Genomic DNA, 16,549 nt, shown 5'->3' on the forward strand with positions numbered 1-16,549 from the left:
GAGGGAAGTTCTGTTTTGTTACCATATCAACATGATGGGTGTTTTTTATCATTACTTTTAACATGATACACCTGTAGGTTACTAACAATGAGTTAAGAATTGTATTTGTTTGGCATTTGTATTCAGTGAAAAGTATAGAATAGCATTCTGAACATGATTTAATGTCTGTTGTACCTGTGCAATGCCCTGAGTAAATGAACCCCTGGTCTGAATTTAAGTGAACACGTCACTTCAAAACTATACACCTTCTTCTGACTTTGTGAGTGCACTCCAGACTCCATTCTAAATGTATGCTTTAGCAGACCTATAGAGTTTAAACTGAAACTGTGCATGTGACCAATTCAACTAAGTAAAATGATGCCAATGTACCTGTATATTTGTTCTGTAAATGCAATATAATATGTAACAAATGGAATTAAAATATCTGTTTGTCTTCTTTTATTGCATACTTTGTGATACTATTTTTATATTCATACAACACTGATGTTAGGGATGATTTGACAACACAGAAAACATCAAAAGTCAAAATTTGTTGGGACAATAAAAATAAAGTGGGTGAAGCCCAAAACATACTGATCATAGCATAACCAAACAAAAGGAGTATACTGACTGGGTGGGACATGACAAATCCCATCCCCTCTCTGATGACGCGTCCCATTACATATAGGCCTAATGAAGACATTGCAGCATGTTGTATTGCCCTCTAGTGTTGTGATTGTCTTAAAAGAAGACAAGAAGATACTTTAACATGCATTGGCCAGGCACAGTAAGTGCTGAATTTAGATTCCCATTCCTACTGTCAGATTGCTATGAAATAATCTAGATTTTTAAAGGTGTACTGTGTAATATTTATAAGCTACTCTACTTTGGTCATACGAACAAATGCTAGTTTATTACTTTCTAAATATTCATGAAAAGATCAAATTTGACAATAGGCTGCACAATTTCAATGAGTAGCATAGTTGCAATAGAATCAGACTATTGCCACAATCTTTCACAGTGCACCTTTAAGTGCTTTTTCAAGATAAACCTGTCTTTCCATGTCTATATTCTGCAACTGTGGAGATCATAACCACTCATCACAAGCAAGAGAAGTTCCTTGAATCGGATTCATTACAAATGCAGTTTTTAATAGTTTACCACAGTCTGATGGAGACTGCCTTTAAGCACAGCGCACACAGAGAAGAGATGTTTGGAGGAGAGGACCAAAGGAGGAACACTCCTCCCACATAGTGTGCCAGACAAAAGCCATTCTGTAGAAAACAACAAACAAACAAAAAAACAAGAATGAGATAAAACAACATAAAAACAGCTATAGCTTTCATTTTGTCCCCATTCACTGACTCCATGAAGATAAAGAAGAGACTTTACAACGGAACCAAAGTATGGAATTATCTCCTTTTGCGATTTGTCTAAAGACTTGTTTTCTGGTCATGTGGGAAAAAGGAAACAGCCGCATACACCACTGCTTGACTGTACAGATAATATGCCCTCAGATGGCTTATGTATTATATATTGTAACCCAGTGTTGACCTGTTGACTGCACTCTAATGAATTGCAAATAGTGTGAGTCAGTAACGGATGAGAAGCCAAAACATGCTTTAAAATGAATGAAGGCTTTGCATAGAACATAACAATGTACCAGCTATGAGGGAAAACAATTTGATTTATACAGCAACCAAATTAATTAACACTGGAACATTCAGAGAAAAAATATCTCATTCAATGACAACTTTTAAGTGCTGCACCATGGTGCTGTGTATTTTTTTCTGTTTTATGAAGGGCAAAGCAGATGTTGCCGAGTGTGCATGTAGCTAGGGCTACTGCATCCAAAAATCTGACAAAATATTATCCATCAATATTTACCTCATTCTTCAGTCATCGCAGCAACAAACAGATTTCCCATCAATCAAATCAAACTGCACCACGCCATAGACAGTTAGGCCTATTTCATCACAGTCATACATTTATATTTATACGAGTATTAATATTCAATTGTTCATCATCTTTCCAAAGGGCATGCTTCAATTACAAAAATGTTGTGATTGGACAAGGTTTGAGGGACCCCTAGTGGTCAATAAAACACATCTATATCAGTTGTTCTCAAACTTTTTGTGTGAAATACCACCTGAGAAAATATTGAGCTCTCCCGAGTACCACCTTGACAACCAACATTAGAATATCGCAGTAAAAGCCTTCCATATTCACTTTTGCCAGTCAATACAGGAGAGATTCATAATGGCATCAACAGCTACGGTCACATTCAGTGCAAGTTTTTTTTTAATTTCTTGCTTGCCTAGTATTATTCGGCATGATGTTTTTAGATTCATACAATTCAATATTACAAAATGCGAGACCAAAGATACATTTTTGACCATGCAACAACTTGATCAGCCTTCAAATCAATGCACAAAAAATGAATTCTTCCAAGTATACCACCAGAGATGTCTCAAGTACCACCAGTATACACATACCACAGTTTGATCCTATCAGCTGGACTATTGACACAGGTGAAATAGCAGAGGATGAATCACAGAGAGATCTGAAGTAATTCCACAAATTGTATCCATTAGAAAAGGTATGACTGTATTTGAATTGCCTGCAAAATGATGCCTTGATACTAGAAAGATGTCCTTGCCCAATGTGTCAGGCACACCAATTTCATAAAATAACTATTACCTTCAGACAGTCACATTTTTTTCAGTGATTGGGACATTTTTCTTTCACAGAGAGTAAAACATAAAAAACACATTCCGTCTTGTTTTTTCTATTAAAAAAAATAATTTTGAGAAAGTTATCGAAGTCAAGGTTTGTATTCATCATTTGGAAATTGTGTATAAAGCAGTGAGTTGTGTTCACAGTTATGCAAAATGAGTGTTGTGCAATGGATTGATGTGTTACATGTTGCAAGGTGTGTGTTGTGAACTGCAAGCCGAGTGCAAAGCAGTTTTGTGCTATGAGTTTGGCTGATTTAGTTATAGGTTTGTGCATTTGTGTACAGAGTTCTGAAAAAGTAGCTTAAGTTACAAACACAGTTCCTCCACACATTCAGGCACATAAGCAAAGGAAAGAATAATTAGAAAAGTCTTGCAATGCTCGAATGCTTAGCCATGGAAACATTAAATAAAATCAAAATGCAAAATAATGAAAAAAATAATAAATGTACATTTAAGTTCACAACTAAAGAGTTCAGTTTTTCAGTTCATATTCTGTTCTTTGGTAGGCTATGTTAGATATTAAAACACTTTCTGAAAGGAAAGAAAAATAGTCTATTTTCAATGGTTATCTATGATGATAAAAAGCTCACTTGAAACTGATACACATTTATTTTTTTCAAGCTTACTGACCATACAGTAGGTGTGGTGTGGTGAACATGCACAGGAAGTGAAACCCAGACGCTGACACGCCACTCACATAGGTCAATGTTATTTGTTTCACTAGAGGGAATGATTCATTAAATGCTCCAAATATGGCCGTGGAGGGGGAGGGTGCAGGGATGCAGTGGGTTTGGCTGCAGTGTGACTAAAGCACCACTGAATATGCAGCAGGTCACCAATACAATGACTCCCTCCACTTGGAAACTGGTCAGAGTTCTACAAAAGAGCCTTGTCTAATGCTTCATGTTGTTCTCAACCATAGACCTTCAAAGGCACCTGCAATAGTTTTTCTATAAGCCTACAGTAAACTGCCTGAGTAAGTTTCACTACACATTCATTTTCCTTCAAGTTAGTAGTTCGAAGTAAACATAAATGCTTACTTTCTATGTAATCTGACTGCAGTTGTTTGTGTAAATATCCAAATGTATGTATAGAGAAATTTTCATTTGACTTATCATTTGTAATACCATTGTCTTTTTTAGATCATGGATGACAAACGTGCTTTATTGGAAGATTCTGGTGAACAGACAATGGATCAGGCCATAGCCAAAGCTAAAGAAATAGTTAATGGATTAGATGACGTCGAGCTCAACATTGCTGTGACCGGGGAGAGTGGTGCAGGAAAATCCTCCTTTGTGAATGCCATCAGAGATGTTAAGAAAGGGGAAGAAGGATGGGCCCCCACTGAGATTAAAGAAGAGGTAAAGATGTACCTCTTCCCCAACAATGCCCAATGTCAAGATCTGGGATTTGCCAGGAATAGGGAGCCCATATTTCAAAGCAAGTGCCTACATGAAGAAAATACACTTTGAAAAATATGATTTCTTCATCATAGTGAGTGCATCAAGATTCAAGGAGAATGACCTCTTACTAGCAAAATATATAAAAAAGCAGAAAAAAAGCTTCTACTTTGTACGCTCCAAGGTAGACGATGATGTGAGAAATGAGAAAGCGAGTGGGGGGACAGAGGAAGAGACCCTCAGCTGTATAAGGGAGGACTGCTTGGCTAATCTCAAAAGCCTAGAAACCAACAGCCCCGTTTTCCTCATCACATCTCATGATTTAAGCAAATACGACTTCCAGAAATTGATCGAGACTCTAAAAGCAGACCTTGGCCAAGAAAAGATGGATGCACTCATGCTCAGTTTGCCTATGTACTCCATGCAGTGCCTTGATTAGAAGTACAGTGCTTTCAATAAAACCATCTGGGCACTGGCTGTTGTGTCTGCAGGAATAGGTGCAATTCCTGTGCCAGGTCGCTCATTTGCAGTTGACACTGCCATGGTGATGTCCTTTCTCACCGGGGTTTACCGCTCATTCGGCCTTCATGACAAAGCCCTGGAAAGGCTGTCAGAGAGAGTGAATGAGCCCATACTGGAAGAGGTGAAAAAGTCAAAACTTGTGCAGGCAATGAGTAAGTCCATGCTTTCATCCAGTATGCTGACGAAACTAGGGGGCGCAGCTGGCGTTGAGATCTTGTCCTGTTTAATCCTCCCAGTGGTCGGCAACATTGGAGCAGCCGGAGTGTCCTTTGTCACCACACGAGCTGTGCTGAAAGAGGGTCTGGATGAACTGTACGGTGTTGCCAAAAAGGTGCTCGAAATGGCAAAACTGCAGTAGGAAGGAATTGACCTGGTTTTAATTTCTAACTGATGGTTGTTTTTTTTAATTCATCATTACTTTTAACATGATATACACTAACAATGACTTAAGAATACAATTTGTTTAGAGATGTTTTTTTTTTATTTAGATAAAAATAGTAATAGCATTCTCAGCGTGTCAGTGTCTGGTTGTTGTCCCTGAGCAATGCTTTGAGCAAATGACCCACTGAATCTGTTCTGAAGTTAAATGAAAAAAATCTACACCGCTTATTCTGTGTTAAGTGCACTCCAAAACTCCTTTATAAATGCATGCCTTCGCAGGCCTATAACTATTAACCTGAAACTGAGAACATGACTAAAACCAAATAAATGAATGGCAATGTACTGGTAGGCCCATGTTGATTCTGTAAATACAATATGTGACTAACTGGCATTAAAAACGGTGTGTCTGACATGTGTGAAGGCAGAAGTCTTTTTATTTGATTAAACAAATCAAGTCGCCCACTGATGGAGTAGTAAAGAGCCTACTCACAGAATGTTTAGAATGTTGAGAATGAGTGCTTTCTAGTTTGGATGAGGTGCTAATTGGATGGGTAATAAGTAGATTCACAAACAGAAGGAAATCCAAAGGATTGATTAGAAATTCAAAGCCATTCCAATAAAGGCTTTTCAAGTCATTGTACAGGAGCGTGCCTAGGATTTTCTTCTGTCTGTTCAAAATAAGCCCACTGACTGGGTGGGACATGACATGACAAGTTTCATCACTGCACCCCTCTGGTGACGAGATCCAGTCAGTCATAATCACATAATAAAGACATCAGGGCATATTGCAGCTGAACTCTAGTGGTGTGACTGTGTTTGAAGAAAACAAATACTATGCTTCAACATTCATTGGCCAGGACAGTAGGTGCTGAATTTAGATTCCCCATACAGTGTTTTTTGTGGTACATAAACTGAGATTATTTTCATATCAGTGTTGTTCCTAAACCAACCCTCGGATTTCTACAAAACTAGATTGCTAAGTACATTTTGAGGATGAAACTAAAGTAGGCTATATTTCCATGGCATTATGCTGCAGTTGTGGACAACATAACCACTCGTCACAAACAAGAGAAGCTCCTTGAATCTGATTCATTACAAATGCAGTTTTTAATAGTTTTTATAGACAGCTACATCCCATTTATATTTACATGAATATTAATATTCTTCCTTAGCCTGGGAACTCCATACTGCCTTTAGTTCTACACAATCGAAAGACATATTCACTTGTGATTAGGTCAGGTGGTAACCAGGCAAATTATTTTATTTATTATCTTTCCAAACGGCATGCTTCAATTACAAAAAAAATGTTTTTGGAAAAGGTTTGAGGGATGTAGTGATCAATATATGTAGGCTACAGTATGGTACATCCCTAGTAACACAGAACGTAAAGAGAACGTTTGACTTTTGGTTCTCTAAAGGTTGGGGTTATTACCAAACCAAAATTTACCACTTAGAAACGTTCCCTTTGGTTACAGTAAAAAACAAGCAGCCATTGGTTCCGGTTCGGTTCTGGATACGTTTCAGATACGTAATTTTTGGTTCTGTTTTGGTTCTCACTGGGTTGCCAGGAAAGTTTAATTGAAGTTCCCAGAACGATATATGTGTGGTTCCCATTCCATTCCATCGCCGTTCTCTCACCGTACCTTTATTGCTTTTCATGTTTGTTCCCTCATCGTTCCCATATGGTTCCCATAACCTTGATGGTTACATTATAGGTCTGGTCACGTCTGGTTCCCTAGACGTGCTCCTGATGTTCCCCCAACTTTGTTTATACTGTGTTGTTCAGAGCATAAGCAATGATGACTGTCCACCCGATTAAATCATATACGTCTACATATTAGTAACAGTATTTCCTCCAGATTTAATCATGTACACAATCTATTTTTTTTTATTCCATTTCATTCATTTAACTCAACTTGGTTGGGTCGATCTAGGGTTTGGCTGTGCACACAACATCACACAAAAGATGTGAGTGAAAGAAATAACTTGAGAACTTGTTACACCTTTGCCGGTAACAAGCAGGCCCTTCACAACCAATCTGTCCATCAGCGCCTGGCCAAACCTAATTACTTAGGGCTGGTATATCATGATTCAATTGCTTGCACCTGAAAAACTCCTAATCAATCTGGTCACATGGTACTCTTGAGCCTGTATATAAACCTGCTGTCAGAGTGCTTTAGTTATTTGCCTGCCTGCCTGCCTGCTGGCTGGTCAGCATGGCACAGCATAGCGCTTGTTTAACTGCTTTGCAAGCAAGCTAATAGCGCTTTTGGCTTATGGCATTTGTTAACTACATCTTGTGCCTTGCTTTGTGAGCTAGTCAGTAACAGCACATGTTACATTGCTTGCGCCATTGTGCACTTAAGTGGATGGTATGATTATCTTTAAACTTCATTAAGGAAAACATTTGGTATTAATCCCCACTAGATTGTGTTCATACATGCTCAGCTGATATTTATCTCACATTGTGGTACAGTACGGCATAGACTGATATATAAAATACAGACATCATACATGATTTCAGCACCTTTAATCATCATTCTAAGACAGCAGTGTGCCAAGCTGATGCCAGGTGCAGGGTGTTTCAGTGATGGTGGAGGATGGGAGGTCCTTAAGTACCATGATCAGGGTACCTCAACTATGGTGAGAGATAGTGGGGCAGGACCAAAACACATTCACAATAATAAACAAGGTTGGGGGAACATCAGGAGCATGTCTAAGGAACCAAATATGCAACCAACAAGGTTAAGGGAACCATATGAGAACGACAAGGGAACAAACATGACATGGACAGGAATAAAGTGACGGTGAGAGAACAATAAGGGAACGGAATGGGAACTACACATATAACATTCTAGGAACGAAAGTTAAACTTTCCTGCCAACCAAGTGAGAATGGAAAAATAACCAAAAATGACTCTCTGGAGACGTACCCAGAACTAAACTGGAACCAAGGGCTTGTGTTCCAGGAACCTTCGTAGAACTAAAAATTGTTAGTAGGGACATCACTGACCACCAGTATAAAGTAAGACAAGATCCCAAGAATCCATGTGGAGGCTGACAACAGAGTCACACCAAAGAATGTCGATCTAACATGAAGCGAAGGTCAGGTACTTCATGGGAAACAGTCAATAGGTCCATTCTGGCATGAACAGGGAGCCATATTACCCTCTACCCCTTTCATTCCCCCATTCAACTTCTATGCTTCAGAGAAAGAGCCAGGAAGTAGAAGATGTCTTCAAGACTTTATTCTGGGAAATATTCAAAGCGAATGCCATCACATAATTACATTTTTTCTCAAGGGGACATTACATTTTTATTGTAGGATATACAGTATATCACGAAAGTGAATACACCCCTCACAGTTTTGCAGATTTTTGAGTATATCTTTTCATAGGAAAGCATTACAGAAATTTCACTTTGACACAATGATTAGTGACCTTTTAACAACATATTTAACCGCTTAAATGTCTTGTTCAGTCAGAAAAAAAAACGAAATACAGCCACTAATATTTGAACATGTACTCACAAAAGTGAGTACACCCCAGATTAAAATCCGGTAGAGAAGGGGCTGTGTTGGCTCGAATCGTCTCGAATTGAAATGAAATGAAAAGGGATGAAAAGGGAGGTCATCAGTGTGCGTTTCAACCTTTCTTTGCATTGAACTTTTACATTTTGAGTCTGCATCTGGCTTAAATAGATTGGTGTGAGATTTGAATGCAATCCTATGGAGAATATCAGGATCTGCTTCAGTAACCACAGTACATGTTGACATGCATGTTTCTTTTAGGTGGATTTCAGATTGCCAATGTTGACAGCATTCATGCATCCCCAAACCATGTCAGTCCCACTACCATGCTTGGCTATTGATAGGATACACCTTTTTTGTAAAACTCACTTGTTTACCACCACACATGCTTGACACCATCTAAAGTATATTTGTTTATCTTGGTCTCTTCAGATCACACGACATGGTTCCAGTGATCCATATCCTTGGTCTGTTCATCTCTCTTGAGACCAGGATAAACAAATTTGCTTTAGATGGTGTCAAGCATGTGTGGTGGTAAACAAGAAGTTTTTCCTCTCAATATTCAATCATGGTGGTGGTACTGACATGGTTTGGGGATGCATGAATGCTGTCAACATTGGTAATCTGAATTACACCTAAAAGAAACATGCATGTCATCATGCACTGTGACTACTGAAGCAGATCCTGATATTCTCCATAGGATTGCGTTCAAATTTCACACCAATCTATTTAAGCCAGATGCAGACTCAACATGTAAAAGTTCAATGCAAAGAAAGGTTGAAATGCACACTGATGACCTCCCTTTTCATCCCTCTTCATTTAGTTTCAATTCGAGACGATTCGAGCCAACACAGCCCCTTCTCTACCGGATTTTAATCTGGGGTGTACTCACTTTTGTGAGTACATGTTCAAACATTAATGGCTGCATTTAGTTTTTTTCTGAGTGAACAAGAAATTTAAGCGGTTAAATATGTTGTTAAAAGGTCACTAATCATTGTGTCCAAGTGAAGTTTCTGTAATGCTTTCCTATGAAAAGATATACTCAAAAATCTGCAAAACTGTGAGGGGTGTATTCACTTTCGTAATATACTGTTCAGTATGTCACGTAAATGAGTACACCCCTCACATGTTTTGCAGGTTTGGGGGCAACCCATTTCCCCTACCTCATCATTTTGATCATCAGCGTTCCGCCAGAACTTGTTTTGTGCGCTGCATTTTATAAGTTCAAAACAAGTTTTTCAACATGTGTGTGCACGCAATAGGCCTTAAAAAAAACGTGATTTGTACTGCCGGAAAATCAGAGTTCCTGCACTTCTTTTTGCATTATATTTTCGGACGATTAGGGTTCCTGCACCTCTTTTTTTCCACTTCAAGCACTGTGTCATACTTTATACTTTAGAGTGTCACAGAAGTCCTTCTATACAGGTACCTAACCTGACATTCCCACTACCTCATTGGCCAACGACTGAAAAGGAAATAGATTTGATTGGCCAGTTCCACAGCAAAACTCAGATAGTAACTGTAAGGTAATTTTTACAATAGAACCGTTCGGTGCATGTTTAGGCCTACATTTCTCCCGTCAAAACGTCGTCTCACAAGGAGGCTTGGAACTTCCGAAATGGGCTTCATGGAAATAGCCAACATAGCATAGCCTAGGCTAATAGCCTATTTTACTTTTAAGAAATGAGTCAATGCGGTCAGCACAAAACGCACAATTCCTTGACAACTTATTCCTTGGACTGGAGTCACTTTAAAGGACCAGTTCAGTCAATTTCAATATGCTGTTGTATTGCTCACACTACCCTTGACTTGTCAGTACCCGGTGATGCCACATTTTTCGGCTAAGCCCTTTCCGAGATATGAGCTATTCTAATGGGGGCATCGTTTGTTTACTTTTTTTTTTCTTTTTTAATAACCTAGGCATACTCCAAATATTTTTCCAAAAGGTACCTCTGTTTGCTAGGTGTCTCCTGATGTTGTATAACCTTTTGGATGTTTTTGGGAATAATGTTGGGAAAATGTTTTTTTGAAATGTTAGCAAAGCGCTGCCCCCATTACAATGACCAAGATCTCGGAAAAAGGCTTAAGAAGGAAAAAAAAACCTCAGGTACTGATTAGTCCAGGGTAGTGTGAGCATTACAACTGCATGTTGAATTTGACTGAACTGGTCCTTCAAAGAACATAATTGCTTGACCAATTTTCAATTGTCTAGCCTACTTGTAAAAATTGACTGTAGAAAAGGCATGGTGATTGTTAAGGTGCGAGGGTGGGGAATTTAGATGCCTGTAAATGACAGCCAATCAGTTACAGAGAGGACGACATGTCACAGTCGGAAATAGACTCGCACCCTTTGGAACCACGTCTGAGGCTATCCCAAAATCACCTCGGTTGAAAAATGGGTAAAGACATAAAAAAAGTGGACCCACACCTCGGTGGAACGTCTCAAGTCTCACGGTACATGCACACAGGGATGGCACGTTTCCTTAATGTCTTCGTGAGCAGTGCGAGTCCGAGGGGTTCGCGGGCTGCCTTGCACACTGCACAGTCAACGTCCACGTTCTATCCGCGGGCAGCAGCCATTCATTTTCAATGGAGCCTGCACATTGAACGCGGACGTCCGCGCAGGAAAATAGACTCGAGTTCTATTTTCAAGGAGCAACGCAGACATGTCTGGGCATAATCTGGGACATGCGCCGCTCTTACACCGCGCTCCTGTGTGCAAGGCATGATTTGTTTTCATGTATTCTAACAGTTTCGGACTGATAACGGACACGTTCTGTGGACGTACTGTGGATGTCCGCGCCGTTGGTGTGAATGCTGTCACAGTTGGGAATAATAAGGGACAGGGTTAACAGCACAATAAGCATGTCCTGATGGAATAAGATGTTTAGTTGTAACACTGTACATTGATCTAATACTGTGCGATCTGGATTGATTCCATACGAAGATTCTAAGCACAGCTAACTTAAACACTTGCATTGATAACACATTGATAAATTGACAACGAGAGTTTGGTGCAGTTGGGGAGACGGCAACAAGAGCACATCTTTGCACTATTTCCAGTCTTCGGGAGTAACGCGTTACAAAAGTAACTAATTACTGTAATGCATTAATTTTTCGAGTAACGCAGTAATGTAACGGATTACAGGGGGGAAAATCAGTAATATGTCCTCGTTACAATGCAAGTACAACGCATTTTTTTCACCTAAATTTTGTGTGGGTATTTTGTTTTCTTTATACAATGTTCGCTGATCACCGCGAGATCAGCTATTGCATCTGATAGCCTACGTAAAGTAAAGTAAGTAAGTAAGTAAGTTTTATTTCTAAAGCACATTTAAAACAGTACAAAACTGACCAAAGTGCTGCACAGAGGCTGGTTAGAATAAAAATGGCAAGATAAATAAAGTAAGTAAAACATAGTAGCACATAGCATTTCAATATAGAGGAAATAAAACATCTGCATACAGTGTACAGTTGCAGCACTGGCAGCATTTACTATATAAGACACATAAAAGGAGCTTAGAAAACTTTGAGTACATAAAGTGATAAAAATGAAGGGGAAGGGGAAGTTAAAACTATAGGGTTCAGGGCTAAAAGTATACATTTGGTGCAATAAAAACAACAAAAATTAAGGAAACTAAAATTTAAGAATGAAAAGCCAATGTATATAAATAGGTTTTAAGTCTAGATTTAAAAGCAGACGTCGTGGGAGCAGATCTAATATCGGGAGGTAAACTGTTCCAGAGGCGTGGAGCTGCAATTTCAAATGCACGATCCCCTTTTTGCTTCAGGCGGGACCGGCCAACCTGGAGGAGACCTTTGTCCTTAGATCTGAGGGGCCTGGATGCAGAGCAATGCCGTAGCATGTCCGAGATGTAAACAGGGGCCTGGCCATGGAGTGACTTAAAAACAAGAAGGAGCATTTTAAAATCGATTCTAAAACTAACAGGGAGCCAGTGCAGAGAGGAGAGGACAGGGGAGATGTGTTCCCGTCTCCTGGTGCCTGTTAAAAGCCGGGCAGCAGCGTTTTGCACCAGTTGTAGGCGAGCAAGCTGGTTTTGGGGGAGGCCAAAATAAAGTGCGTTGCAGTAATCCAGCCGAGATGTAATAAAAGCATGGATAACTGTTTCTAAATCTTTAAAGGACAGCGAGGGCTTGAGCCTGGTAATCACTCTCAGCTGGTAGAAACTGTTCTTTACGACAGCATTTATCTGCTTTTTAAAACACAGGTCAGATTCGAGGATGACACCCAGGCTTTTTGCAGAGGGTTTAACGAATGGGGAGAGGTGAGATAGACTATCAGCTATTTTAGGTATAGATTTAGGGGGGGCAAAAATGACTACCTCTGTCTTGCTGTCATTAAGCTGAAGGAAATTATTAGACATCCAATGCTTGATGGACTCTATACAGTCTAGGAGAGATTGGGTGGACTGCTGCGATGTCAATGGGATATATAACTGTGTGTCATCAGCGTAAAAATGAAAAGAAACACAGTGCTTGCGGATAATGTCCCCAAGGGGGAGCATGTAGAGGCAAAAAAGAATCGGTCCTAAAATTGAGCCTTGAGGGACACCATAGGAGACCGGAGCTGAGGCAGATGAGGAGTGCCCAACGGAGACGGAGAAAGTTCTGTGCTGGAGATAGGACTTGAACCAGAGCAGTGCTGTCCCTTTAATGCCCACCCACTCTTCCAGGCGGTTGAGGAGGATGGTATGGTCCACAGTGTCGAAAGCTGCACTGAGGTCCAAAAGGACCAGGACAGCATTCTGACCTGCATCAAGTGTGAGGAGCAGATCATTTGTTATTTTTAGCAGTGCAGTTTCTGTGCTGTGGAACGCTCTGAAACCTGATTGAAAGGGCTCCAGGATGGTATGTTGGGATAGGAAGGGGGACAGCTGAGACAACACTACTTTCTCTAACACTTTAGAAATAAAGGGCAGTTTAGAGATGGGCCTGTAATTATTCAGACTTTTCAGCCTGATCTCCAAAAATTCCGTGCTCCTGGACACGGATGTTAAGGACACGAAATCCGTGTCCAGGAGCACGGATTTTGCCAAAATTCTGTGCTCCTGGACACGGAATTGTTTTCCGTGCTCCTGGACACGGAATTGTTTTCCGTGATGGGCACACGGAAGTGCTTTCTATAGGCTATTACCACAGCACTGTGTTAACTGTATCATTAGAAAATACATACCAAATGCTAATTCTAAACAAAATAATGCGATAGAAATTTAAGTTGTGCCCTGACCAAAACATTCCCTAACCTTAACCTGTCATTAAAGACATATTTTTGAGAAATACCTTTTCCAGTTGGTTGCTAGGCTATCAAATTTATATAATGAATGAAAGAAAACTAGCTGTGCCCAGACCAAAACAATCCCTAACCCTAACCTGTCAGTAAGAAATGTTTTTTTTTAGACAAAATATTTGAAATTAGAAAAATCCTGAGAAAACACAAGACTGTGGAAATAGCCTATAGAAAGCACTTCAAGCAATTCCGTGTCCAGGAGCACGGAAAACAATTCCGTGTCCAGGAGCACGGAATTTTGGCAAAATCCGTGCTCCTGGACACGGATTTTGTGTCCTTAACATCCGTGTCCAGGAGCACAGATTTTTTGGAGATCATGTTGGACATTTGGCATCCAGATTGGGTTTCTTCAGTAGAGGCTGGACAACAGCATGTTTAAGGCAAGCAGGGACAGAACCAGATGACAGGCAGGAATTTAAAATAATTTGGAGGGAGGGGCCTGTAGCATCAAAAGATTCTTTTAGAATGGAAGAGGGAATCGCATCACCAGGGGAGGAAGTCGATTTCATCTTGAGGACAATGTTTTTTAAATCGCTCAGAGAGACAGGGTTAAAGTGGGAAAAGGTTGCTATGGGGAAGGGGGGTATATGGGGAGATGGGGCAGGAGGAGGGAACAGAGCTCTTATGTTCTCAATTTTGTTGGTGAAAAAATGTAAGAAATCCTCACAGATGTCTGAGTTTATAATGGGGGCTGGAGAAAGAGGTGGGTTGATGATGGAATTGATTGTGTTAAACAGGATTTTAGGTCTATTGGAATATTGGTTGATGATATCTGAGAAATGTTTTGCTCTGGCAGTTTTTGCAGCAGTCTGAAAAGATAATAACGCAGCTTTAAAAATTTGGAGGGAGATGGTGAGGCCGTCTTTCTTCCACTTCCTTTCAGCTCTGCGACAGGCCTGCCTTAGTGAGCGAGTATGGTCATCGTACCTCACCTTGGGTTTAAAATTGGGCTGTTTGAATTTAAGAGGGGCAACTGAGTCCAAAATCTCGGAGCAGGATGAATTAAACAGGGCAATTAAGTCCTCAGGGCTACATGAGGCACCAGCGGCTGCACCCATAGCTGAGGCTACATCTTTACTTAAAAAAGAGTCAGTAAATTGGGCTGTAGCCTGGGGGTTTAAGCGACGAACAAATTTTCCTGGGGCTTTGACTATCTGAACATCTTCAATGTTAATGTTAAAAAAGATGGGCTTGTGGTCCGAAAAAATAGCACTGTCCACTGTGATGTTCTCAACAGAAAAACCATAGGATAGGACGAGGTCTAGAGTGTGACCCAGTATATGGGTAGGTTGATCAATGTGCTGGGTAAAACCAAACGAATCCAGCACGTCACAAAACTCCTTGACCATGGGTTTCTCGGGACAGCAGACGTGAATATTAAAATCACCAAGTAATAAAAGGCGATCATACACTGACACAAAGTCAGATAAAAAAGATGAAAATTCTGTGATAAAGTCTTTATCAGGTTTCGGAGGTCTGTAAATCAATATGCACAGCAGTGGATTCCGATTTGATTCCACAGTAACACATTGCAGTTCAAAAGTAAAAAAGGTTCTCGTGGAAAGCGGCTGAACTTTTAAACCGCTCTTATAGACGAGAGCTACTCCACCTCCGCGTCCAGAGCGCCTAGGAGTGCTGATGAAAGAGCAGTTTGTAGGACACAGTTCACCAAAGGCAGCAGCCTCACCGACTCCGGCAGAAATCCACGTCTCAGTCACAAATAGTAAATCCAATTCATTTTGGGAGAAAAAGTCATTCAGTATAAAAGTCTTATTCAACACTGATCTGCTGTTGACAAGCGCAACTTTCGCTTCCGTGTGTGTCGCGAGCTGCACACAACGAGAGAATTCCAACTGTCGGATGTTATCCGGGTTTACTCCACCACTGCATATGCGGGGTCTCGCTCGGATGGGGATGACAGGTTCCGAGGGAAGCCGTGGGATAATGGGTATATGGCAGGAGTAGTTCGGATCCAAGGATCGCCGTGACAGGGAAAGATCAGCCTGCCCTGTGTGTGGTAGACGGCGACCGCATGAACCTGGCCATGGCTGTGAGACAGCGAGACGGGCCCAGGCCTTGATCTTGACTCGGAGACCTCCGCGTTTACCCCGCCGTTTCCGACGTTTCTGGTGGCGCACAGAGCAGCAAGGGAGCCGGGAAACGCACTCCACTGGCAGGTGAGAGAACGTAGGATGGTGTCTAAAACCGGCAGCTGGATTTCCACTCGTGTATTGCTCGAAACAGTTCTTAATATGCAACAGTGACTGGCGATCATAAGTATGAAAAGCCACTGAAGGTTCACACAGCAGAAGAATTAGCAGAGAGAGACACAACAGACAAACAGGTAGGAGCTCTCGGAACAGACGGCAAGCCGACAAACACACTGGCGCCATCTTGGAGGACTTTGCCAAACCTGACAACCAACCGGAAGCAAATTTTTATTTTTCTTAGGCCTTATTGTATGTGTGTAAGACACAATTCCTGAAAATGTTGGTTTTCAGTCTGCAATCTTCCAAAACGACTTGTGGATGGCAGGTGAAAGTCATGCTACCTCATAGATTTGCACTGTAAATTGCCAAATCCTTATTTCCAGTCATTTTGGCTAAAGTAACTAAAAGTAATGCAAAAGTAGTGTAATGCCTTACTTTTTTAAAAAGTAATGTTGTAATGTAACTCATTACTTTTAAATGACA

The 16,549-nt window shown here is 40.6% G+C and overlaps 1 pseudogene; it reads left to right on the top strand.

Moving 5' to 3' along the window:
- The first annotated feature begins 3,862 nt into the window (after positions 1-3,862).
- Positions 3,863-4,997, top strand: LOC134467010 (interferon-inducible GTPase 5-like; annotated as a pseudogene).
- The last annotated feature ends 11,552 nt before the right edge of the window (positions 4,998-16,549 follow it).

The sequence above is a fragment of the Engraulis encrasicolus genome, chromosome 17 (genome assembly GCF_034702125.1).
Source record: "Engraulis encrasicolus isolate BLACKSEA-1 chromosome 17, IST_EnEncr_1.0, whole genome shotgun sequence".
In the NCBI taxonomy this organism is placed as follows: domain Eukaryota; kingdom Metazoa; phylum Chordata; class Actinopteri; order Clupeiformes; family Engraulidae; genus Engraulis; species Engraulis encrasicolus.